This window comes from Alligator sinensis, unplaced genomic scaffold (genome assembly GCF_000455745.1).
Source record: "Alligator sinensis unplaced genomic scaffold, ASM45574v1 scaffold599_1, whole genome shotgun sequence".
Classification (NCBI taxonomy): domain Eukaryota; kingdom Metazoa; phylum Chordata; order Crocodylia; family Alligatoridae; genus Alligator; species Alligator sinensis.
In genome coordinates this window covers 258,938-283,847 of record NW_005841968.1, presented here as the reverse complement: position 1 = coordinate 283,847, position 24,910 = coordinate 258,938, and the positions used below count along the sequence as shown (strand labels likewise).

General features: G+C 45.8%; 1 long non-coding RNA gene across 1 annotated transcript; it reads right to left on the bottom strand.

Annotated features, from left to right (window-relative positions):
- Nucleotides 1–499: 499 nt before the first annotated feature.
- LOC112549796 lies at nt 500–21,490 on the bottom strand. The gene is made up of 3 exons (XR_003093329.1): nt 20,659–21,490; nt 4,557–4,892; nt 500–3,207 (listed from the first exon to the last, which is right to left on the bottom strand). It is a non-coding gene; the product is annotated as an uncharacterized LOC112549796 (long non-coding RNA).
- Between the last annotated feature and the right edge of the window lie 3,420 nt (nt 21,491–24,910).

The following is a 24,910-nucleotide window of genomic DNA, read 5'->3' as shown; positions in this document are numbered from 1 at the left end:
AGTTACAGACAGACAACACAGACGGTCTCGTGGAGGTTGCTAGGCTCCACGGTGCAGAGCTCCGGATGCTCGGGGTGAACGAGCCACCAAAATAGAAATCGTAAATACGTCTTATAAAAGTCGCGTTCGAAGACGGGAAGAGGTGGGCGGTGGATCAGGCTGCCACGCTCCTCTGGATCTCACACAGGGTTTCTATTACCCTGCCGTGTACCCAGAGTCCCCACGAGATGGATGTGGAGTCCTCTATGGCTTTGGCAGAAACTGCTCAAGCCTCTTATACGGCTAATAGGCCAATCATTAGTCACCACGTGTGAATAATTTAGCACTAGACAATCACGGGGAACAAATTTGCATACCGGTGGCGGGAACTCTTTTGCACCGTGCATTCCTCTTGCAACATGAGCAATGCACTCTGCAAAAGAAGCTGCAGAAAAGGCGGGAAACGCGTCCCTGCACCGGGGTTTCCTCTTGCTACAGGAAACTCTCCCGTGCAATGCTCTGCAACTTGGCGGGGATAATTCTGGTGCCGAAGCGCACACACAATCATGCCTTTTGGGTCATGACAGTATGTTGCAGTTGTGTGGTTTGAGAGCTGCTTGCTTCCTACAGACTCTTCTCTTCAAGCTGTTAGAGCCAATTCCCATCATAGACTCTGTTGTGGTGGAGATGGTGACAACACTTGTCCAATTGCTTGCCAAGGTTTCCCATTGGCCAGGATCAATTCCAAATGCCTTCATATCTCACTTGCACGTGTCTTTATAGCAAAGCTCGGGGTGGCCTTTTGCATTTGTTCTCTCTGATAATTCCCCGTATACCAAAGGATATGCTATATGTCCATCTTCCAATCTACTCAGACGGCCTAGCCAGCTCAGTCATCTCTGCCTGAGCAGGGCTGTCATGCTTGGTAAATTTGTCCTTTGAGGAACCTCTGAATTGGTAACTTAACATCAAATGGCAAGATAGAGTATGCAGTGTAAACGGCACAGGTGGAAGCTGTTTAACCACATCTCTTGATGTGCATAAGTTTTTCTCCACCATACATGAGAGTGCCGAGTATAAAAGCTTTGTATACTAGCATTTTGGTTTTGATGGTAAGCTTCGAGTTATTCCACGCTCTTTTAGTTAGTCTGCTGAAGGTGGTGGCAGCCTGATGCGAACATTAAGTTCTTCATCCAGTGAGAAGTTGGGGGTCATTGGAGAACCTAGGCAGCTGAACTTTTGGACTACTACTAGCTCATTTTCATCAAGGGCAATCGATGGATCCTGTGGAGCTCCCGGTCCTAGTACAGCCGTTTTCTTTATTATGATAGATACAGCAATCTCTTGAAAGGCGATCCATGAGTTCCTGTAGTAGGTCTTCATCATGTGCTGTAAGGGCAGCATCATCAGCTAATAAAAGCTTCCCAATAAGCATCTTTCTAACTTTAGCCTTTGCCTTGAGTTGTGACAGGTTGAAGAGTTTCCCATCCAATCTTGTGAAGGCACGCTCCACCTCCCGCGTCTTTAAAAAAAAAAAAAACACACTGCTCGGGAGTACGGAGAAGACGACGCCAAAGAGCATTGGGGCAAGAACACAGCCTTGTTTCACTCTGCTTTTTATCTCAAAGCTGTCCAGAGTGGACCCATCAAGCTGAACAGCTGCTTTCATGTAGTCATGCAAGGAACTGATAAGACTTAACAAATGCAGCTTTAGCCATTTCATAGATTGCAGCTCTTAAGCCTTCCCAAATTTCCTCTGCTTTTTCTGGTAGTGACTTCCCAAACATGCAGGTTTTGAAAACCTTCACAAACTCTTAGCACTTCCTCTGGTTCTTGGTGTCAGCAGTATTGATTTTGGGCTTGCTCCTAGGATTTCCTCTATGTAGTTGCTTGGCTGTAATCTTGACTTGCAAATGATCAGGGAGTGGTTGGTGTCACAAATCGGCATTGTGGAACATGCCGGTCTTCTGCACTGAAGGTAGGTCTTTCCTCCTAACAATAATAAGATCTAGTCGGCGCCAGTGGCCTGATCGTGGATGTCACCATGACACTGTGGTGATCTTTTCCAGAAAAATATGAATTGGTAACGCAGAGTTGGTTTGGATGCAGAATTCAGTAAGTTGTTGGCCATTTTCATTCATCTTGCTGATGCCAAAGCGTCCTAAGCAATCTGGCCGTTGGTTGTTTACACCAACCCTCGCACTGAAGTCTCCAAGGAGGAATAGTCACTTGGTTAATGGTATTCTTTGACAGCCTGGTGCAGAGTGTTGTAACATTTATCCTTCTCCTTGGGGCTGGAGTTGAGTGTTGGTGCATAAACACTGATGATGTTCACAGAACTGATGGTAGTCTGAAGTCTAAGTGAGATGATGTACTCTGACTTTCCAATGAGTGTTTCTATAGGCTTTACCAACTTGTTACTGAGCAAAACTGACGCTGTGAAGATTATTTTTTTCAATCACTTTTACCTTCTCTAGGTGTGAGGTTTCCATCTGCTTTTAAGCTGTTGGCCTCACTCCATGCACCCAGTGAGGCAGTCCAACTACGGTGGGTCAGCACCTAACTGACTGGGGGCTTCCTGGCATTATGGTGGGCAGCAGCTGACCAGTGGGATGCGAGGATTCCCCCCACCATCAAAAGTAACCCATGGCTCTCTCCTCTATGCCAGAGGTTCCCAACCAACAGGCCGCAGCCTGGTACCAGGTTGTAGCAGGTTGGCTGCAGGGTTGTGGCACAAGCCCCCTGCTTGGACCCCTGTCTGTCTGCCAAGCTGAGCAGCTTCCAAATGAGCCTCTGGAGTTAAAACCAGGTGACAGGGGAGCCCTAGGGTGACAGGCATGCCCCATCACGTTTCCGCCAGGCCACGGTAAAAAAAAAGGTTGGGAATCACTGCTCTACGCCGATCACGTGACAACTTATGGTCTGTAACTGCCACCTTCTGTGTTGTGTCCATGCTGCCAGGAAGGATGGAGCATCCTCTCCATGTGGTGTGGCTGTAATAGCCTGGACAGTTGATATGGAGATGCTGCTTTGCCCCTGTATCAGCATCCCCCTCTTGGCCTCACTGGTTTGGTCCAAAGGAAGGGTTGAAGTTGATACATTTGGAACCAGCTATGCTGCAGGAGTTGCCAGTGCAGAGGAGGTTTTCCATCTGCCTGCCTTTTGGGGCTCCACTCCTAGATTGGCCGTCAGTCATGTCTAAAGAGCCCAGTCTGCCCTGTGTGGATACTGTTGGCAAACAAACAAACAAAAATCACCGAGTGACTATGCTTATCCTTCTTTTGATGGCATTTCCTCCATCAACAGTTCCACCACCCTCCTCAAACACTCTTCCACCCAAAGCCATTGGCACTTCCTGAGGTTGCCAGGTTAATTAACTACCGCCTGGCACTTGGCATTGACCAGTACAGATTGCACTGCTTATGGTCGTAGTGGTAGCAGGTTCTCAGTCCTGACCTGATCTCTCAGCTGGCCCACAGAAATACAACACACCCAGGCATGAAGCTTTTAGCACTTAGGAAACCAGCTGATGCAGAACGCTGTTGAGTGTCCTTGCAACACTGGCTGCTGTGCACGCATGTGGCCTAAAGCTCCAGGATTGGAGACTGCTCTATAGCTCCACTCTTCTGGAAAAACAGAACTTTCCCACAGTAATAGGGTGACCATATGTCCTATTTAAGCTGGGGCAACCCTGGATTTTCAGAGGCTGGTCCTGGTTGGGTGTTGAGAATTATAACGCGCGTCCTGGAAATGCACGGGCATGTAGCCCAACCACTGCCAACTTATAAGAAGGTAGGTGAAGGGATAGGGGGCACAGCCCCAGATGTCCTGGATTTCCACATGGTCAGCCAGCACAGTAAGGAAAAAGTTTGATGCAAGAGACTGCTTTCTCAGCAGCCAGCTCAAGATTGCCAAACTAACAAGCCCATGAATAGGGACCTGCATAGCAGCTCCTTTTAATTTTACTTATTTCACCAGATGTGTCACTCTGGCCCTGTCCCTCACCCACTGGAGGGGTCCCAGCAGCCCTGCTGATCATCTGGGGGGGGAGGAGGGGGGGGAAAATGCATTTTAAAATATGCCAGGGTTTTTGCCTCCCAGCCAAATCACCATTGGAAGGCAAAAACCACAGCATATTTGACAGCATGGTTTTTGCCTCCCAGGCAAATCAGCACCAAGGAGCAAGGCCACTGGGGCTCCTTTGCCAATCAGGGCTGGAGGGCGGCAGTGGGGGGGGCGAACAGCAAAATAAGCAAGATTAAAGGAGCCGCTGCGCAGCACGCTTCTGCCGCGATTTTGGTAGGTCCCTACTCACGAACTACAAGGCTGCTGCAGATCGCATCACCCATCTGCTCCAAGCGTAAGGCACGTTTCTGTGACCTGGCTGTGCACACAGCAACAAGAGCATGTTGACACAGGATGTGGATAAAAGAATAAATTCAGAACAAAACACTCTGCTGTGCCCACTTCTCTCTTAGTAACGGGATAAGTGAACAAACACGTGCCAGCTGTTGGTCACAGCGATGAATGGACTAGTAGGAGGGGCTCCTATTGTATGTGGATCAGTTTAGTATTACCTTGATGGAGTGTAGAATATGCACTGGAAACCTAGTTTTTCCTTCCTTAATAAAAGAACTTCAGTTCACATCGTGGGGCGCTGCCAACTCCTCCTTGCCCCGATTCCTTTAACTCAAGTCCTATGCGACAGAGACCCAGAAGACTTGGGAGAAATGCAAATGCCTCCATTGCCGAGGTCAGTCTCCTTTGCTTGCACGCTAAGAGCCGCAGTGGCGATAACAGCTAACGAGTTCACGGCGTGTCTTGTGTGACGGGAGCAGCTGCAGCCGATCGCGGGGACACGTCAGAGCCAGGCAGTGAGTCGGCAGAAACGCTAATCCCAGAGCATTAGTGATCTGAGGAGGAAACGATGGAAGAGAAACAGGCCGCTGCGTGATTGAAGTGACAGGGGAGTCTCTCATAACCACCTCGCTATGAACAGCTCCCTTCCCCTTCCCACAAAATATGCCCGAGATAAAAGAGCCACGAAAGCCGCTTTCTGGTGCCTGCATAGGAAGTCAACAGGGATACCAAGCGGCAGTGTGCTAACTCTTACATTTTGATTATTACAAGACAGCTTCTATAAAGGATTTAGAGTCTTTTCCCATAGCAAGCGATTCTTCCCAAAAGACCGGCTGGCTTTAATTAACATATGGAGTCCCAGTCTTGCAAGACACAAGCTTTGCTCCAAATTGTTTCCAGTGTAAAGAAAATACATCCCAAAGGAAGTACATCTGATGCATGTAGCTGCTCCTTAGTTATGTACCGTCACAGGTGCAACATTTCTGGTAGATAGTTCGCTTCTCTGCCCTGGCCTTTATGTCCAGCATGCCTCCAACATGACCACAGTGCTTGCAGAAAGTTTGCCTTCAAAATTAAGTCAGATGTGGAAGGACAGCAGGGTTGCTCCTTTGTTCACTCCAGTTCAGGTATGCCACAAACCAGCTCAACCCAGCTCCCCTTTTAGTCTAGAGGAGCTGTGGTATCTTCCAGCATTTTATTTAACCCTCTGCATCCCATGGTGGGAGGATAGGCAGAATACTTCTCAGCTCTGCTTAATAAAATCTGAACCCTGGGGAAGACATGGCATGAAGTCAGTCACATTTTATGGCGAGTGGAGCCAGATCCTGCTCTGCTGTAGCCTTGTCCCACCCCTGCTACTTCCATCATTGACCAAATCTCAGTTGTTCAAAATACTGACCTTCCCCACCATTTCACGAGACATGTATGCTGTTTTGCATATTTAAATGCCCCTCAGGAAGATGATACTTATTAAAAAGTCAAATACCAAAGTCTCTTTCATCAGAGCGCATGCTAACAAGCACCACATAGAGAAACATTTGCATCAAGAAGCCAGCACAGTACCCGATTCGCAGAGCTAAGCAGCAAATGCGTACCCGTACACGAGAGGCAGCTCAGACCCTGCGTGCAACACAATAGATTAAGGTTATGGAAGTAATTTTCACTTGTGAAGACTCTTAATAAACAACATCAAGTCCAGACGTTGCAGTGTGTAACGGGGATGGGTTTATTACATTGTCAGGTCGCAGGATTGCCAGAAGGCAACAGCAGCTACCTCAATATGCTAGAGAACAGCTAAAACACAAGGGACCACATGATACCTCGGCCTAAAATCTTCCACAAGTGACTTTAAATTTTGAAGTGCCAAACTTGATGTTTTTCAGAAGCCCATTTCCAGAGAGTGCAGGACTGGCACTTTGGAAGAAAAAAGTAAAATAAAAAATAAGTCACTCTCTCCCACTTTAAAGGTTCTTGCACCTGTTGGCTCTGGATTTAGGACCCAGATGCCTTGTTTTGGGGTGGGGGTGGGTAGACTCAATGCTCAGACCTAAATTTGTCTATTATTGAATAGAAAGGTCGTGGTCTGTCTGAGGGTTGGGTCCACCCCAGAACAAGGCATCCGGGTCCAAAATCAAGAGCCAACAGCACCCATGCCCAAAACCCCATGGTTGTACATAGCTCCAACTTCCTTCCAGCAGCAGAACCCTGGAGGCAGACAGACAACTTCCCCTTCCCCTTCCCCTCGGGACTAGAGAAATGCACCCCCTCACAGCCTGGTTCCTCCACTTTTGCAAGCTTTGTCGTCTTGGCTGGCATACGTGCAAATCAGGAATCCAATCCTGGCTTGAGAATTGTACACATCACACACGAGGTTGCTAAGATGTTTCTATATAAAATGACCTTGCTTCAAGAATGATATTGTCCTCCCCACATGTACTTCCAGGCATCTTTTCCTGGGTGAATCTCAAAGCTTTTAGTTTAATGGAGATCACTGCTCTATTTACTATGTTGGAAACAAACATTAATAGAAATTTCACTTTCATCAAGGTCAACAGATATTAAGTTGCTGACTTTCTAAGGAATTTTAAGTTACTGGGGCTCTTAGGCACCGTGGTAATACAAATCAGTAGTAATATTTTGATACATATGTCATCTCTACCTTACTCAAATGACTCTTAAAGAGCAGTTGCCAGAAAAGACAAATCTTTTAAAAGCAGTCCCATTTCAAGAGGCATCTAAATTCTATCACCACAGCGCAGAGCAGCAGGCCCGGAAAGAATAAGCCATTGAAATGGAAGCTCCCTCTTCCATGGTTGCCAGCAAAGACATTACTGCAGCAGGACAACATTGCACAGGCTTTTCTTAGCCTAACAAAACAACCTCTTTAAGACTTAGCAGCACTTAAAAAGGCTGTCAAATTAGGGCAAAACAAATTGCAACTGCATCATTTAGAGCCTTCTGGAAAGCGATGGGAAGTGTCTTATGTTTTGGTCATGCTTGCATCAGTTGACATCTAGCATGACTGGCCACAGTTTACAATATCCTTCCTTTTACAGATACAAAGGAAAGAGAAAACACATCTCTCTTAATCCGTTGGGCTTTGGGGCAAATCCTGTCAGCACTTCATTTAAAGCACCGCTGTTTTCCCCATCAACCTTCACATAAAGTCCATAGAGAGGCTTGTAGGAGATGAGGTTTAGCTATGTGTTGAAATCTGTATGTTCATCTCCAGAAAGAGGGTTCAGCTGCCACTGTAACCTAGGCCTGCGCGAAGTGGCTAGTATTCACTTTGAATTTGGCCGATTTGGGGCACAGCGAGTCAAATCGCTGTCCCGAATCAATTCGGCCAAATCTGATCCAGAGATTCGGCTGCTGCCAAATCTCGGAATCAGTCAGACCCATCCCGGCAATGGCTGCCCTGCCCGCCCCAGCACCTGGCACTTGGAAAAGAAAAAAGCCCCAACTCAGCGGGTGCTGCTGTGCAGGGAGCAATCCCCACTGCCCCCCACTGCATAGGGGGCTCTGCATGAGCCCCCTGACCCCCCAGCCCCACCATGGTGCCCCTTAAGAAAAAAAACAAAACAAAAAACCCCCCAAAGAACGAAAAATGAGAAAAACCCCACATTCACTGTTCCTGCCCGGTGGGGGGTGATCCCCACTGCCCTGCGCCATGTTGGGGGCTCTGCAAGAGCCCCACAAAGCCCTGAGGCTGCTGCAGGAGCTGGCAAGTCCCAGGGCTTTTCTCTGTTGTTTTTTCCCCCCCGACCCCTTAAAAAGGGCTGGAGCCGTGACAGGCAGGGCAGCTATGGAGGAGGGGCATCAGGGGGGCAGCAGGGATCACTCCCCACCTGGCACCACGTGGTGAGCACCAGGGCTTTTCTTTAATTACAAGCTCCGAGTCTGGTTGCAGCTCCCTGCTGCAGTCACCGGGGACTGCCTGCATCAAAGCTCTCCGAATCTTTTCTGAACATTTTGAGAGCCTTGAATCAATTTGCAACTTTTAATTGGTCCCCTGATTCCATGCCGATTCAGAGATTCGGCCACCAAATTGAGCCGAATCTCCTCCAAGTTTAATGACTACCCGAAGCTTTGCACAGCTCTACTGCACCCCAGCTTTTTTTTTTTTTTTTTTTTTTTTAAATGGAAATGAATCTCCCACATCAAGTGGTAGCAATTCATGGAGTAAGTATTTAATGGAGACTGAGAAGAAAGTGTGCATCTTCACTTAATAACTAGAAGAGGGGTGTAACCAAGTTGGCTGAGAATTTTCTGCAAACAAGTCTTCTGATGCAACCACCAGATTAGTACCGAGGGCAAGGACGCCACTGTATAATCCCACCGGCTGTCCCTTAGGATTGGCTGTGCCAGGTTATGATAACTGAGAAAGAATAGGGGATATTCCATCAGATTTATAATTATGGATCTAATTAATTAAATAATGTAAGATGGCTAATTTCTAGTCAAGAAACTAAAAAGACTTTAACCCAAGATGTAGATATTAGGTACATCTCCCTGTAATTCTCAAACCAGGATTGGATTCATGATTCGCGGTGTGCCAGCCAAATGAGAGCCAGGTCAAAAAGCATCCACAGGTAAGGGAAACCAGGCTGTAAAGGGGGTGCATTTCTGTCCTAGACCCAGTGCCTGCCTGGAGGAGGATGGTGGAGTTCCCTTTCTCCAAATCTCCTGCCAAATGAGGTGTCGAATCTAGTCTGAGAGCCACCTCTCCCTCGGAAGGACAGATCAAATCTACCTGATGTTTGCCAGATATCCACAAACTCAATTTGTTATAAACAAAGTGGCCAATAAACCCAGCAACGAAAGGACAGTAATAACATATGTCACCATTTACAGCCCATGTCTACCCACAGGGTGGTAGGGGTTAATGCAGTTTAGTGTATTCCAGCCCGTAGTGCTTGGCTGCTTTTAATTAAAAAGAAAAAATAAAAGGATTTATGTTGGGATTAAATGGGATAATTATTGATTGATCTCTGCCTTGTAAATTGAAAAGCATTTGGATTAATCAGCTTTTAAGTAGGAAATCACTCTTTGCTCTGGACAGGAAACTAGGTTTAGGTGCTCCACTTTGCCTTCAGTCGTTATTTGTTATGCTTTCTTCACCCACTGAAAAGAAAATATTTGTTTCTGCTTTTTCCCCCCCTGGCTATTTAATCATCCACACATGAGTTATTGTGAAAATAGGCTCCGCTTCACAAGTACCAAGACCACATTGTGCAATTTGGACACTGCCTGGAGCCAGACTGGCTTGCACTGCTCTCCCAGAAAGATCGGAGGCTCTGCAGATCTCCTTGAGGATGCTGCAGGGGGATCTCTTCCAGTTGAGGCAAGGCTGAAATATCCAGTGTGGCAACAGTGGGGACGGCTGGTAAACATCTTTGGACAAGATGGAGCAGATGACCTGGCTACTCATGCTTTTTAGGGGTCCCCAGGACTTTGAGCATCAGGTGTAAAACCCTGCTCTAGTTCCAAGCAGTAAAAAGGCCAGATATTCCCCTCTGCTAGATGAAGATACAAATGTGAGCTGCTGGTTCAGAGCTCAGCGACTGTGTTGAAGGGGAAGTAGTAGGCTAGAATGGCAATTCTGACTTCTCGTGGATGAGAAACATTGGCCAAAAACGACAGGAACTCCAAATATTCCCCATTGAAATCATCCCTTTTTGCATATTTCAAAAGGGGGAAAAAAAAAAACAGTTCCCAAGCAGCAAGACAACACTGTAGCTCCAGACTGACTGGATGTGTAGAGAATGGAAATCTGTAAATCCCAGAATGAAGTGGCGAATGGGCAGCACAATGACAGATGAGATTCCTTTACAGATGCAAAGCAATTTCTATTAATAGAAATCCTAGAGAAGCAGGGCTGGAAAGGACCTCCATTGGTCATCTAGTCCAGCCCCTGGAGGCAGATCGTCCCTATCCAAACTGTCCTATCTCACTGTACCATAATCTTACCTCTGAGTAAGACTACCATCATGAACCCTGACACAAGACATAACACCCTAACCTGCCACAGTTAAAGCAGGAGGACCATACGAATAACCCAGTCAAAAATCCGCGGCCTTGGCTTGAGCCAACATCCAGTGCTTCTAAGGAAAGCTTAAAAGCAAGGGTGTTTGTGCCCAAAAGCTTGCAAAGAGCATTTTTTCTACCTATTTAGTTGGTCTAATAAAAGACATCACATCTACCCAAAGAACCTTGCCTGCCTACGTCCTTAGATCAACACGGCTACAACTAACAAACATTAAAAGCACCCTGGCACATGTGGCAATAAGGTGGGGAGGACATAACAAGAAAAGCCAAGCAGCATGGGAATCACCCATAGATCTCATCCCCAACCAGTGGCTGTCCAAATGAGTGTTCAAGAAGAGGTTGGAGTGATGAGATTTCAGATGTAGTTATATATTTAACCAATCGGTATTGATCCCTTGTCAGCTGTAGTCAGTTAAAGGCTAGTGATTTTGGGATCCCCATCTTAAAAGAGCCTAATAGAGTGCTGAGCATAAGCCTTCTGAATATTAGCTCCTTCCAAGAGATCTTCTAGAGAGCACCCATAAATATAATCCCTAATCTTTTTATATATATTAGTGAAGAGACTAGTATGCAACATGGCAGGGGTTTAAGAAAGTGAGTGGTTTACAGAAGGTAAGTTGGAATCTCTCATTATAAAACTTTTCTATAAAAAACAAAACAAAACAAACAAACAAAAAAAAACTAAGAAGAGCACAGCTCTGGGTCTTGAATTAGAAAATTCTAAATAAGCAACTTATCAAAACACAACGCCTCCCCAACTCATGCTTATACTTATTGCAGAACTCACTGCTATAAAAGAACTACTGAAGAAATTACTGATAGGATTGAAGTGTACATAGCTTAAGATAACATCCAGAGTTATGTTAGCTAGGATAAATATTTTGCTAAGGCATATTGCAAGGCATGCACCAACTGCTCACTGTCTGGTTCTAGACAGAGGCTCTCTCTCACACTTATCTATTGGAGCAATTTTTCACCTTCTGAGGAACCTGCTGCTGTTGAAACCTCACCCTGCAAGTCATTTAGGAATAAACGTCAGGGATGCCAGAGTAAGAGGATCATTGGCATAGCAGACTAGATCTACTCATATGAACATGGGCACGAAGTTCCTGCTCCAGCTGTCTCCTGGTTCCTTCTTAAAGGCAGGAACCTTGAATAAAAACTATGAGATCAAGTGGAAAACACTCATTTTCTGTAGTTGGTCAGAGAAGTGGAACGGATAGCTGGCCAGGTATTACGTCAACAACCGTCACTTCCGTCTTGGCTTTTAGCTCCTCATCTGCAAAAGCTAAATATTTCTGTAGACTTCCTTAACTCACCTGTACAATCAAGAATTTAGTGTTAGGAGTCCTACTGAAGTCAATGGAACACCTAAAATGCTTGTCTTCATTCAGAAAGGACTCTAACTGATGTTATAGAGACGCATTGGAGACCCCTTAGGAAGGCCAAGAGGGTTGAACGAAGGCTGTTGCACTAGACCCAGTGGAAGAAGTAATGCATGCTTTTCTAGGAGTCCAAAAGTTTAAGAGCTTGTAAGATATCTGCAGTGTGGAACTGAAACCTAGAAGACCAGGGCAGAGCCAAGGAAAAAACAAAACCAAACCCCACCCCCAAAGGGACATAGGATGTCCCTGTTTGGTGGAAATTCTCAGACGATAACTGTTGCTGTACTACATGAGTGCCTTCCACATATAGGTTATGGAGTGTAGTTAACAGCTATCGCATGTTGGTTCTCTCATCCTGTCCGCAGGAGAAGAGTGTTCAGTGGAGCATTATAAACACACACGCACAGTTTTTTCTTTGTTCAGGGAACCAAGGTCAAAGACGTACCTTGCACCTAGAGCAGGTGATGGTGAGGTTTGCAGTGGCCCTTAGTTCTTGGTGAAGCTTACTCCCTAGCTGTGGCCTGGATCCAAAGAAATGTTACCCCTGGGAATATTTTACCCTTTTCATAGGAGGTCCACTGAAGCAAAGGAGTGATTGTAGACTGTGGTCTTCATCCAACTATGGCACATGTTATTTTGGATATGTACATGTTTGTCCTACACCAGGGCTACCAGCTTTGGTGGGGCAGGGACCACATGGTGCCTGCAGCTGGCTTCTGGGCCACACATTGTACAAACTGCATAGTGCAGCAGGTGGCCCACCCTGGGAGGGCCTGATCTGGAAGCTGTGCTCAGAGTGGATCTAACATCAATTGCCAGCACTGATATTGGAGGCCACGTTCCTTGAAAGGTGGCGGTGGGAGCATTATAGCCTTGATATCAGAGCACTGGCCCAGGGAGGGGGAGACTTTCTTAGGGCTGAGGGGGGAGATGTGGTTTTGAACCCATGTACAGCACCCATCATAATTAAAATTTCCATACAGTTAGGGCTCTCTGACCCCTTCATAAAGGAAGTGATCAACTGTTAAGGTCTGATCTTGTTCCAAGTAAAGAAATGCACATTCTAGTTCTGAACATTGAAAGTATAAATAATAAAGACTGTTGATAAAAGAGAAGACAAAAATATTTAGAAGAGATGCTTCTTGCTTCTCACATTGAGAACTGAAACAAACAATTCAGGAATCCATTTCATCCCAGAATTCAACTTGTTTCTTCAAAAAGGAACCACGACTCCATCAGATACATGCTGGTGAAGAAGGTGGAACAGTGCATCACATCTAGGAAATTTGGTTGCTTCATAGTCCATACAAAATTGGTTCAGGATACAGAACTGTAGCCTAAATATGAACCCCAAGGAAGCTGCTAATCCTGGTGAACGTTAGATGTAGAGATCTTTTGAGGAGGTCCCCATGAACATCTGCAAAGCTAACTCACCTCTTCTCCAAATTCCTACCTTGCCAGGATGTTAAAAACAAACAAACAAACAAACAAACAACCCCCCCCCCCCCAAAAAAAAACTCCTGAACAAAGTATTGACCACTACCTATCATGCTGATCAACATGGTCTCTTCCGTGCCTCAGAAGTGGTAGCACAATGTAAGTGCGGCACCTAGGTGGATCCAAGCCACAACCAAGTCCTTTTTGCACCTTCCTTTTCTCTGGGCTTCTCTATTCTTTTGCTCTTTTCTCCAGCCCCCCAATCCATTTAAATATAAAGCAACCATGAGCTACTCTACATTTTGAGCTCTACAGCATACTTATGCCAGGCAACAACATCCTCAAACATAGATTCATAGGTATTAGGGTCAGAAGGGACCTCAATAGATCATTGAATCCGACCCCCTGCATAGTCAGGAAACAGTGCTGGGTTCAGATGACCCCAGCCAGATGGGTCTAGATGACCCCAGCTAGATGCATATCCAACCTCCTCTTGAAGACCCCCACATGCTGCACTGCTCCACACAGGTTGCCTCCTACCCCAGAAGCAGCATAGCCATGATGTTGCAGCGCTGCAGGCGAGTGAGTTAGCAGTAACGCAGAGTGCTAATTAACTGCATCCATAGCATACTTCATGCAGGCTACCCTGCTTTAGGAGGCAGCCTACATGGACTAATGGAGCATGTCCAAGGATGCCACCATGCTAAGTTCCCCATGTAAGCATGGCCAAAGTTATGGCATCTCTTTTCGATGCCATACCTTCTGCTCTGCAGTTTTTGGTGACTGGGAAAACACGTGGTTGCCTATGCTATAGGGACCCTCTTCCTTCCTTCCTCCCCTCTTCTCTTCTCCACTCCCCAGTCCAGTTTGCATAACCCTTTTCTCATTCTTCTCTTCCCTTGTGTCCCCCCGCCACTTAAAACCTCTGTTCAGTCATCCTCAGTCTCAACACCCTAATTGACCGTGTCCCTCATTCAGGCCTACCAAGATCCTTCTGGGGCAGACCCCCTGGCTATACCAGCATAACTGAACAGCATCAATTTATGCCAGCTGAGAGATTGCCCCTCCATCCCCTTTCTTCTCCTTCAGTCCCCTGGGTCTTCCTAGCCCCCAATTCTCTGCAGTGACCTTTGCACTTGGCACTCTTCTTTCCTATACTCCAAGTTTCTAAAGACTCCACCTGTGTGATGAAAACAGCCATTTTATTTCCAGGAACGCTGAAGCCCAGCAGAGAAAAGGCACACTGTAGTCACCTGGAGACTTTGCTTCTGCCACTTAATGCAAATTTAAGAGTCATTTACACTGCAAATGGTAGGTATTTCCTACCAAGGAGGCATAACGGCACCTTTCTCTTTGCAAGGGTTTTAAAGCTGTGTAGTTTCTCTATCTAAACCCAAGTCCCCAGAACTGCACATAAAGATCTCTAAGTTGCAGGAGACATTGGGACAGAGGTGTGTGTGTTGCAGGAGGAGAATAAGATGCTCTTAAAGCCAACCCATACCAATGTTTTAGTGATGCACAACAGGAGATTTTGGCACCTCTTGCCTGGAACTGTTACACCACCATATTTCCCAGACGCTCCTCTGGGGTTTGGAGTTATGCATTTCTTTACAGGTCAAATTAATCCTGGACATCACTCCAGCATTGTTGGTGGAGTTCTACCAGAATAGCTGAATTGTGCGCAGTTGCAGATCAAAGTCTCACCCACAGTTCAGCATGCTGCTTCCCAGCAACTTGAATCAGATGCGTAGGAGCTGCTCACTGTTTTTAAAAGGCAGCAATAAAACAAATTCCACAATTTGAAGTGAGTTGCTTTATAAACCCTCTTCAGACAGACAGTCTCAGTTTAATATTGCTCACCATTTTTATTTATTTATTTATCTTAAATAAGAGCTATTTTAACCTCACAACAAATCTGGCACATAGGAGTTTCCTGCATTTCATCCCACTGTCTCCTCTCTCTCCCCCTTTTAATTTTGCAAATTCCTAAGTCAGGTCTCTCAAATAATTAAAAAAAAAAAAAAAAAAATACTGAAGCACGAGTTGAACTATCAAGTTAATAGTTAAAACAGAGCAGAACTATAGCAGAGGTATTCCTGGAGAATATCAGCATTCATGGTGATATGCTTAGTAAGGAGGGGTGAGGGTAGGAAGAGAGATGGGGCAAAAAAAAAAAAAAAAAAAAGGTCTTCCTCTCCTGCTGTGGCAATGGGTTTTTTTGTTGTTTTTTTAACCCACACTTTTAACATGCTCCATGCAAGCCAATTGTGCTTATATAATATTGGCTCCGAAATAAATGCTACCATGTTAGGGCTGGGAGATTATAACTGGAATGCACAACTAATGGAAGCTCTCCGACAAATGCAATCTTCCCTGCCAGCCGGAAGAAAGCAGAGACAGTCCTGAAGTGCCTCACTCAGTGTGCCTTTCCAGAAGCTGTGAGATGACTTGTTCACTCTTCTCAGCATAGACTTTACACCCCCTTCCCCTCCACCCACCTCTTGGCATCTCTGTTAACTGAACAATTTTTAACTCATGTGGATCAACGATGGGATTTTTCCGCAGAAAACAATCCTACAGAAAACGTTGCATGTGGCTGGGGAAAAGAAGCCAGGCATTATTCTCATCACAAAATCTACATCATGAATGCCAATGAGTGCATTCAGTGACAGACAGAGGCATGCAAGTTGTGTTTGGCAAGTAATGGACTGTAACAGTCGTCAGGCATGGGCGTATCACTCAGAGGAAGATTGTTCATGTGCGTTCACGTGGTCAAGTATCCGACTGAATATTTGCTCGTGTTCCTTTGTGTTTCACCACGTTTGGTGTATCAAGTGTCCCGTTAGGTTTTTCAGGTTCATGAGTTTGCTGTGTGGCATGTGCAGCATAATGCCAACATAAAAATGGAATGGGCCTTCACCACCGAGGACAGCTAAGAAATGCTTCTCAAAACACTTAGATATTGAAATGTTATCTTAATAGGACTTAATCTACTCCAACTATGCCTCAGAAAATACCACACTTTGGAATGCTCTGCACAGGTATTAGGTTTTCCACTTGCACTTATTTGTATTATGTAGCTGTTAGATGCCAACCAAGCTCAGAGACTCAGTGTGGTCGGCATGCACGCATTAAGAGACCTACGCAACCTAAAAAAGTTAAACCATGTAGATATGACGGGTAGAGGACAGGACAGTAGAAGTACAGCAAGGCAAGGGAACTATCACTTACATCACACAACGGGTTGCTGTGAAAGTCAGGACTGAACCACAGGACTTGGGTCCCAGTCCAACGTCCTGTCTGCAAGGCTACGCTGCTATATGAGCATAATAAGCCAGTGATAAGTGGCCAAAACGCTTGCTTACTGAAGAGAGGAAGGATAGGATCTGCCAGAATTGCTGTCATCCCTGCAGCACGTTGAGAATATACTTGTTCCAACATCTGATTTTATAATCGCTATAAAGATGAGCCCAAGAAGATTGCTGAGGTCCTGTGTCTACACCCAACGAGGCTCTGTAAATGCACACTGGACATCAGTGGCTTTAAACCCACAAGAAAGACACCCCACAAAGAAACAAACCAGAAAAACCCAACACCTTATTACACACATCTAGATACCAGCTCTGTCTGAGAAGACAAATATCAGCTGGAAGCGAGCAGTTACCGAAAACACTTGGAAAGCTTATTAGCAATATTACTTATTTGAGCAAATGTGTCCCATCCCTAAAGGGCAAAAGATATTAGGGGGGAGAGAACTGAACCCTGAAGGATCAGGCCTTGCACAAGTCAAATGCAGACCGAGTCAGAGCAGCGAGTGTGCAAATTCCCTAAAGGGTACCCTACCTGCCTGTACCTATTAATACCCATCTAGGAGTTACTGGGAGCCTCCTTCCATTTGACTTATACACTCCACACTCTCCCCTCATTTCAGTGTGTGTCAAGAGTCATTCAAATTTATCTAGTTCTCTAGATGTTTCCACAAGCAGATACCAACCCTCTTCCATACAGCCAGAAAGTTAGTGAGTAGTCCAGCCTCCCCACTGCCTCCATGAAGACCTGCTGGGCTCTACATGGAGGCCAGACAAACTACTTGTATATCAAGAGTATTTATTATTCCCACTAGACCCTCCTGTGCTTTGTTGACTCGAGATGGATTAGGTTTTCCACGGGTATTGGGGAAACTCATTGACAAGTGACTCTGTCCATGCTATAATTGTTCAAATCTCAAGTTCTTTCAACACCATTCAGCAAAACTTAAGCAGAGAGGGCTAAATATAAAACGATAGGCTTCATGTGTGGTCAAGTCTCTTGCCAGGGCAACTGAAAGGCGAAACAATCCACATGGTGATGTTAAGGTATCTTCCGCACAGCCAGTACATATGCTTGCTTACTCCTTTTACCTTAGCTACTATGTGAATGCGAGTCCGTGAGGTACCTCTCCCACTGTTTCTCTTTCCTCTCAGGGGAATCAGTCCAGGATGCCAGGACAACTGTTTAGGGGTTACAAGGAAATGCAAGAAACCCCCATATTTCTGCTGTGCTTACATGGAAAGAGAGAAGTGGGATTCTCGAGCTTTGCTTATTGCTTGGATAAGCACACAAGTCAGGGGGGCCTTTCTGTAAGACTCCATTTAATGCCTGCTGTGCTATGCTGTGGCCTTGTACACGGCAGTATAACTACAAGTGAAAAGACTTATGAATTCTTTGCCTTGTATTTAAGGGGCCATCTTTCCAGAGCCCCTCTCAGCAACATGAATATCTGCACCTTGCTGGCAGACTGTCTGATCCCATTAGCTTCAGACAGATGAGTGTTTTGAAAGCAAGTGCTCACTTTTCTCCATGCAGGCCAAGAAGATGGTATCATAAAGGGAGCAACCCAGGTTCCAAGACCAGAGAGTGAGCAAAGGAGAGTCTATGTCCCATGGTATGCCTCACACATGCCTTGATACTATCAAGGCATGTGTGAGACAGTCTATCCCATGGTATTTAAAAATGTCAGGATGGATCTGAAAGCTCAGTAGATGGAGAAAGACTGGGCCTCCTTGGAAAATGGGCAGCCTCCAAGACCTTGGTGCTCATTTGCCAAGTAGGTTAGAACAGTAACTCAACACCCCTGGAGACAAGAGAAAATCCTGAATTGGGACACTAGTTGCATTAGCATGTTTTGGACACCAGCAACCAAAGCATTTACATCTCCGCAGGAGCAACAGTCGAAGCTCCTTAGTGCTGGGTCAGGCCATGGGCTAGGCTTGGAGCTTGAGGGATTTGGACAAGGCTGATACCGAAAAAAGTCTGCTGTTTGCTTGTGAATGGCAACTGCATCAAGAAAGAACAGGGGTAGGAAGTGAGAAGACAGCTAAAAGACAGCCAGCCATCTTGACATTATTCCAGTCTCCGGCTGAATTCAGTCAGTCGGTGCTTCCTCCAAGAAGCTTCCACTGGCTTTGTTTGGAGGTTGCCTGAATAGATATCAAGCAAGAATTGGATTCGGGCAACTGGAGGGTTTAGCCCTGGCTGAGCTCCAGTCTGACAGGTTAGATCTCATGAGCCCCCATTATACCCCCTACACAGACTTCCTTGCCCAAAGAGTGGTTTTGCGCATCAAATTGATCCCACAGTCTTGGGCTAGGGACAGAAGTTACATGTAAACCAGTTTAAATGATTTAAAACCTGTAACAAAACAGACGTTCAGTGCATATAAATCTGTTTCAAAATGGCTGAAACTGGTTTAAGATAAGCCTGGCTGAATGTAGTATCAGACTCGACTGTTTTGGGTCAAACCAGTTGTGTATAGTAGAAAGAAGTTCAAAAATTATGAACCATCAGAGTAATGAGTTCACAATTTGGCCCCAAAACACTAAGAGGGAACTGCTAAGGAGCATTTCACTGCTCTAGCAGCTCAAAAGACTCAAGATGCCATAGGCATCCATTAAGTTAATGGCACTTCTTATGGGGGCTAGGGGTGGAGAAGAGGAGGGGAATGTGGATGCACTTTAATAACCAACACATTAGCCCTTAATATTCGAGTCATGCTGTCATAAAGCTGACTGCTGGTTTCACTCTAAAAACCCAATTCCTTCTTCCGTCTGCTTTAAAGGATAAGAGCTCTACTTCAGCTGAGCCAAGAGGATTTGATAATCAGTTGTGAAGTGGGGAAAATTGGGATCACCTGATCCTAAGCCTGGTCCATAGCCCATTTGTTCAAACCTTCATTAAGGGCTTGCAATAAAGCACAGAAAGCCTCTTGTCAAACAGGCTGTAGGGTGTGAGAAGCTACTTGATTTTACTGTGAACCTGCAGTACCAGCTCAGAATTGGACAGACTTGCACATGTTTTGCTCTGCATGACAGTCTGAGAGTTCACGGTGAGGACGTCGGGCACAAACTGCAGCCCTGCTCCTACTCCAGGGGCAAACGCTTGTTGTCTCTAGTTTAATGGCAACAGAACTGGGTCTTGGAGTACATGACACCTAGCCTTTCTGGTGACATTGAAATTTATCTTGTTAGCTGTGGGAAGCTCCCTGTTATACAACCGTATCAAAGTCATGGTACAACACTACCATTGACCATTACTAGCTTGTTTTGGTGGCTGAGCACAAAATGCTGCAGGAATTGAACAATGTTATTCCATCTCCCCTTTCCCTTAAGGATGAAAGGTAAATGCATATGGGTTGACTTGAAACCGAGCCCTTTGGCTGTATCCGGAGTTAAAAAACCAAAAATAAGACAACCCCCCCCCCACAAAAAAAAACCCAAAACAAACAAAAAAAAACAAAAAAAAAAACACACACAACAAAACCAAACCCCTCCAGCAGGATGTGACTGACTATCTGGACTTGTCAACCTCAGCTCCCTCTGTATTTCTAACTTATTCCCGCTGTTTACTGATGCAGATCTCTGGGGAGAGTATCCCCATTGCTAGCTGAAGTCTAGAGGGCAGGGCATAGGCAGAAGTTTGCTTTTTCCAGATACATACCAGGAAGTGAGTCTCGTGGTGGGAACGGGTGCAACCTTACACAGTCAAACCTGCAGTGGCTGGCTTGCCCATCTGAACAGTAAGGCATGTCTATATTTCAGATCTGTATCACAGCAACAGCTGTACTGACACATAGCACTTCACACCATTGAGTGCCCACGGAGACAGGTGCTGCAGCATAGCAGACAAGAGTCGGGAAGCTCCAGAGCACATTGATGCCATTATTTTAAACTGCTTATTTCCAGGGGCATGGGACTACCAGCGGTTCTCTTCTCTCCTCTCCTCATTTACACAGCTATGGCATAGCAGAGGTACTCTAGCTCCTGGTTTGGGAGCACGCTTACTTATCCTTGCACCCAGCCAATACAGCCTTACAACACAGAAATGTCTTTGTAACCTTGACTTTAACTCAGTTTCCCCACCTTTAAGGATTCAAATAATAGCCTTTTGCCACAGCGGGTGGGAATTAGCTTACCTTTAAAGCATGCAGCAGTCCCAGGTTTTCTGCTGAGGGTCACATCCAGGCTGATAACATCATTGGGCTTTCCAGCTAAGTCCGCCTCTTGCAGGAGTCCATAAGCCTTTTTGGGGTCTCTTCCTAGGGACTATTGAATTCTTCCCCGCTTGTATCAGAAGAGAAGCCTTGAGGTCCCAAATCTTTCCTATCCTCCCCAAGGTTTGCACATCACCTCTATTGAGCACACCACAGAAAGAGGCCTCCAGCCCACTTCTCCACAAGCATCAATCACAAAAGCATAAAGTTGCTTTTTGCCAGGGTCACTGCAAGTAGCATTTCATGGCTTTAGAGCCTTTCAGCCTGTCCTTGGTGCCTTTGTAATACAGCAAGCCAAGCCATCCTGCTCTCTAGATCTAATGAGCACAGGAAACTGGTTCCTCCCTTTCTTGCTTCAGCTGAGCAGTTACTTGAAATGAGAGGAAAGCCAAGCACAGGTGAGAATGGGGCTTGCAGTTCAATTAAAGGCCTAGTTCACTCTGTGATAGCAGGATCATATCCTTGTAGTTGTGCCATGGACTCTGTGCAAGTAACTAAGTTATAATTTCCAGCAAACAGAGGCTCAGCAGCATGACCCTAAATGTGGTAGGTGCATCCTTGAGCATTAGTGCCTACTGCTGCCTGCCCAGGGACACCCCACGAGTTCCCAAAGGACACTTACCTATCAGCCCTTCCAGTTTGCCACAGCTGGAAAAGATCTGTGGGTTTCCAGTGAAAGAAGTCAGTGTGGGAAATGCAGTCTGATTGTTGCCTTCCCACTAACAATCATGTATTTGGGGAAGGTGCAGCCTATAGGAACGTGCTACAGGGTAAGACTCTGAGCAAAGCACTTCTGCTGCCCTAGCCCTTAGGTTGCGTGGACATATTTACTGCCCTATCCTTAAAGGAAGGAGATAGCCTTCCCACCTCTCCCACATACAGTGAGATGCCTAGCTCAAGGGGTCTCAACTGATGTCAGCTCTGGGAAGGAGCTAGATCTTAGCAGTGCAAAAAAGCCCTCTTCAACACCTGCCTGTGTTTTGCCCTGACCCTGGCATTGTCCCAGGTAAAAGCATCAGAACAGCCAGCTGGCACTGACCCTCTTGGCCTCTTTCAAAGGAACGCCCCTTCCTCCAATTCCAGTTTCCTCTAGCTGAAAAAAAAAAAAAAGAAGAGATATTTCTGGTAGGTCTCTTCAGTGGCCAGCAAGCTGATAAGCCAGGTCCTTGCACATGTGTTCAGGACAGCTTGGGGAATGGGAAAGAGAAGAGGGTAGAAGCAGGTCAGTGCACCTGGTGCTGTGCAGGCAGGCTCTGCTCCCACAAGAGTCCTTCCCAAAACCAAATACCAGTCTGTGAGCACCCCTGGGTGCCTGCAGCCTCCATCCAGCTTTGCTCCCTTTTGAGCCCCTCATAGCTCCAACAATAACCCTTGCTTCAAACAAACAAGCAAGCAAACCTTCATGCTTTCTCCAAGCAGCAGGAAAATGCCATTTAATACCAGCTCTTCCTAGAAGCAATTGCCTCTGGATATCAGTCTGCTTTCACCCCGATGCACAGTGCTTGTTCTTTCTCCCCCTTGGACTTTTAACTGCCTGCTAATCACCCACAGCTGGGTTCCTACCCCAGGGTTATCTGCCTCCCCCGAAGGGCCACATTGCTCTTACACCATCATTGTAACTTTGTGATGTTGGTACCTTTGCAATCCCAAACATAACTTAGAGCAGCCTCAGTGTTTCTCTGCATTATGACAGCTGTCCAGAGATACAATGATACCGTCCACAGCGAATTCCCATTAGGGATTGCCAGAAACAGCACAAAGCAGCCACGCAGAGGGCAGAATTTCCCTCCGAGGTTACCTATCAGCCCTTTTTTATTTCATTTTCAAATCTGCAGGAGAGAACACGAGAAGGACCTGCTTGTTTCTGTCCTTCCTGAACAACCAGAACAACTTCAGCATCTAATTCAACGACAGGAGTGCTTGTGGCTGTGACTTAGGAGTGAATGCCACCGTTCTGGCTGGCTTACCTTGACTGAATGAGGAACCTCCAAACGGATGACAGCTACTCCAGTTCTTCGGCTGGGCCCTCAGCAGATTCACGTGTACTAGGGATCAGGAACACATGGCCTGTAGTACATGTTCACTTTCGGAGTTGGCACTGAAATGGATTTGCATTTAAAATAGGGCTTTGTTCTGCAAAGTGACTGTACATATGGGACAGTGAGGGTCCGGATGCTTGTCTGTTGATTCCAGGTGACAAAGGAAACCAGCCCCATGCAGCGTACCTGGCATCAGACATCATCAATCTTAAAGGTTTTGCAGGCCAAACGACGCCCTTTATTTCCTTCTACTCTGACCTGGTTGCCTTCAAAATGTGTTTCTGTGAAGGGGTTTGCACACTGAGGGTGTGAATAGAGCTTTATAACCAAAGTTGCTGATGGTGCACAAACTTTGAAATCTCATAAAGGCAGCAATGGTGATCAAACGTCCCAAACACGGGGAGAGGAGAGCAAGCGCTGTGCTACCTCCTGCTGGCTCTGGGCACTGTTGACAGATGGGCTGACACCTCAGCATAGCGGTAACCTCTCTCCTGAGTAGGCTGGACTAAATTTTGACAGACATCTCTGGGCTTTGTAACTCCTTAACTTTGACCATATTTTTACTAATACATACCTCATCCCAGACCAATGGAGCTCTTCCAAAAAACCTCCCTTCATACCATACTCATAGCAGTGAAAATAACCCTCATTGTGTTAAATTAAAATACCATCACTCTTTCTTAAACTGAATGAATTCTGCAAGGTTAGGGAAATAAAGGCAAGTACAATATATTTTTGTCATTAAGGTAAGCAGCTAGACCTGTGCATACAGACACAAGGGATCATGCTTTGACATGGCCAACTTTCATTAATACCTGTGGAGCCAGGATTTCACCGCAGAAGATCTCCTGAATAAGTATGTGACAGTGTTCATGCAATAGCATTGTAGTGTTGTATCCACAAGGATCCAGGGAAACAGCGAAGAGCAAGATCTGTTTAGTAATATCTTTTATCAAAATAAGAGTTAGACATGCTTTCAGGCACAAAATGCACTTCTTTAGGCCACGAAGCGAGAACCTTGCACTGTCATTCTCCTTTTTTCCAGCTCTCAATTTACTGTAGGCATTGAAATACTCAGTCTTTTGCTTAAAGCCCCAGCTCCTGAAATCACTGTCTGTCCTTGTATCTCAATTTTCCTTTAGGGGAGAAAAAAATCTACCCCCCATGGCTGCAAAGGGAGACTGGAAAAAAACATGACCCAAGGATGTCCTAAGGGTTTTGAAAGCAGTCGACAAATAAAATGTACAACAAAAAGCGATTGCTTAAAAAAAAAGGAAACTGGGTTTTTGGGCTAATCCCGTGATATCTGAATTCAGACTCATCATTTTTTTTTTAAAGGCCCAGGATGATGCACTACCGTGCGGTCATTTTTCAGAAGAAAATCACACACTAATGAAATCCCAGGTTCCTACTAAAAGGCAATATAATTTGGACACCATAACAATTTCTACCATGACTGCGAGAATCCCACTAACCAGGAAAGTGGTTTGAAGAGCTCCGCTGCGGGAGGAGTCCATGGCATGTAAATTGACTGAAACGGCTGGGTTGTCAGCTTGCTAAAATAGCTCGTATGGAGGTGCTGACAAAAACATCCTGGCATTGCAGTCCAACACCTCCAGTCCTCACAGGGTTATCAGTGACGTTTGACTCCGAAGCATTTTTCTCTTGCTGCCAACAGCCATGCCACTTGAACTATTTGCTTTCACATGCTTTCCCTTTGACACGGGTGCTATTTCTTTGTAATATGTAAACACTCAGGAGGATTTCCATGTTTGTTCTTTGGGGAGATAGGGGGGAGGCCCTTCTTTTCCAACGATATGTAGAAAATGACATGAAGAAACTGCCTCTTTCACTTCCAGTTTCAGCGTTATTTGTGGGTGACGTTTTCCTGCCAGCCTTCTCTCCTTTTTACCCCCCTTTCCCAGCATGCTGCTTATAGCAGGAAAATTCATTGCTCTTCTCAGGAATACAACACTCTTATTGTCACTGCGCACGGAGTCGTATGATACCAGAGCTTGGTGGCCGCCTGCTTCTGATTACAAAGACATGGACATTTCTTTTCTTTCTTTGTGTGCTCCTACGCTTGCAGCTGTTGATGATTATGAAAACTCCCCCTAAGAGCAAAGCAAATGGCC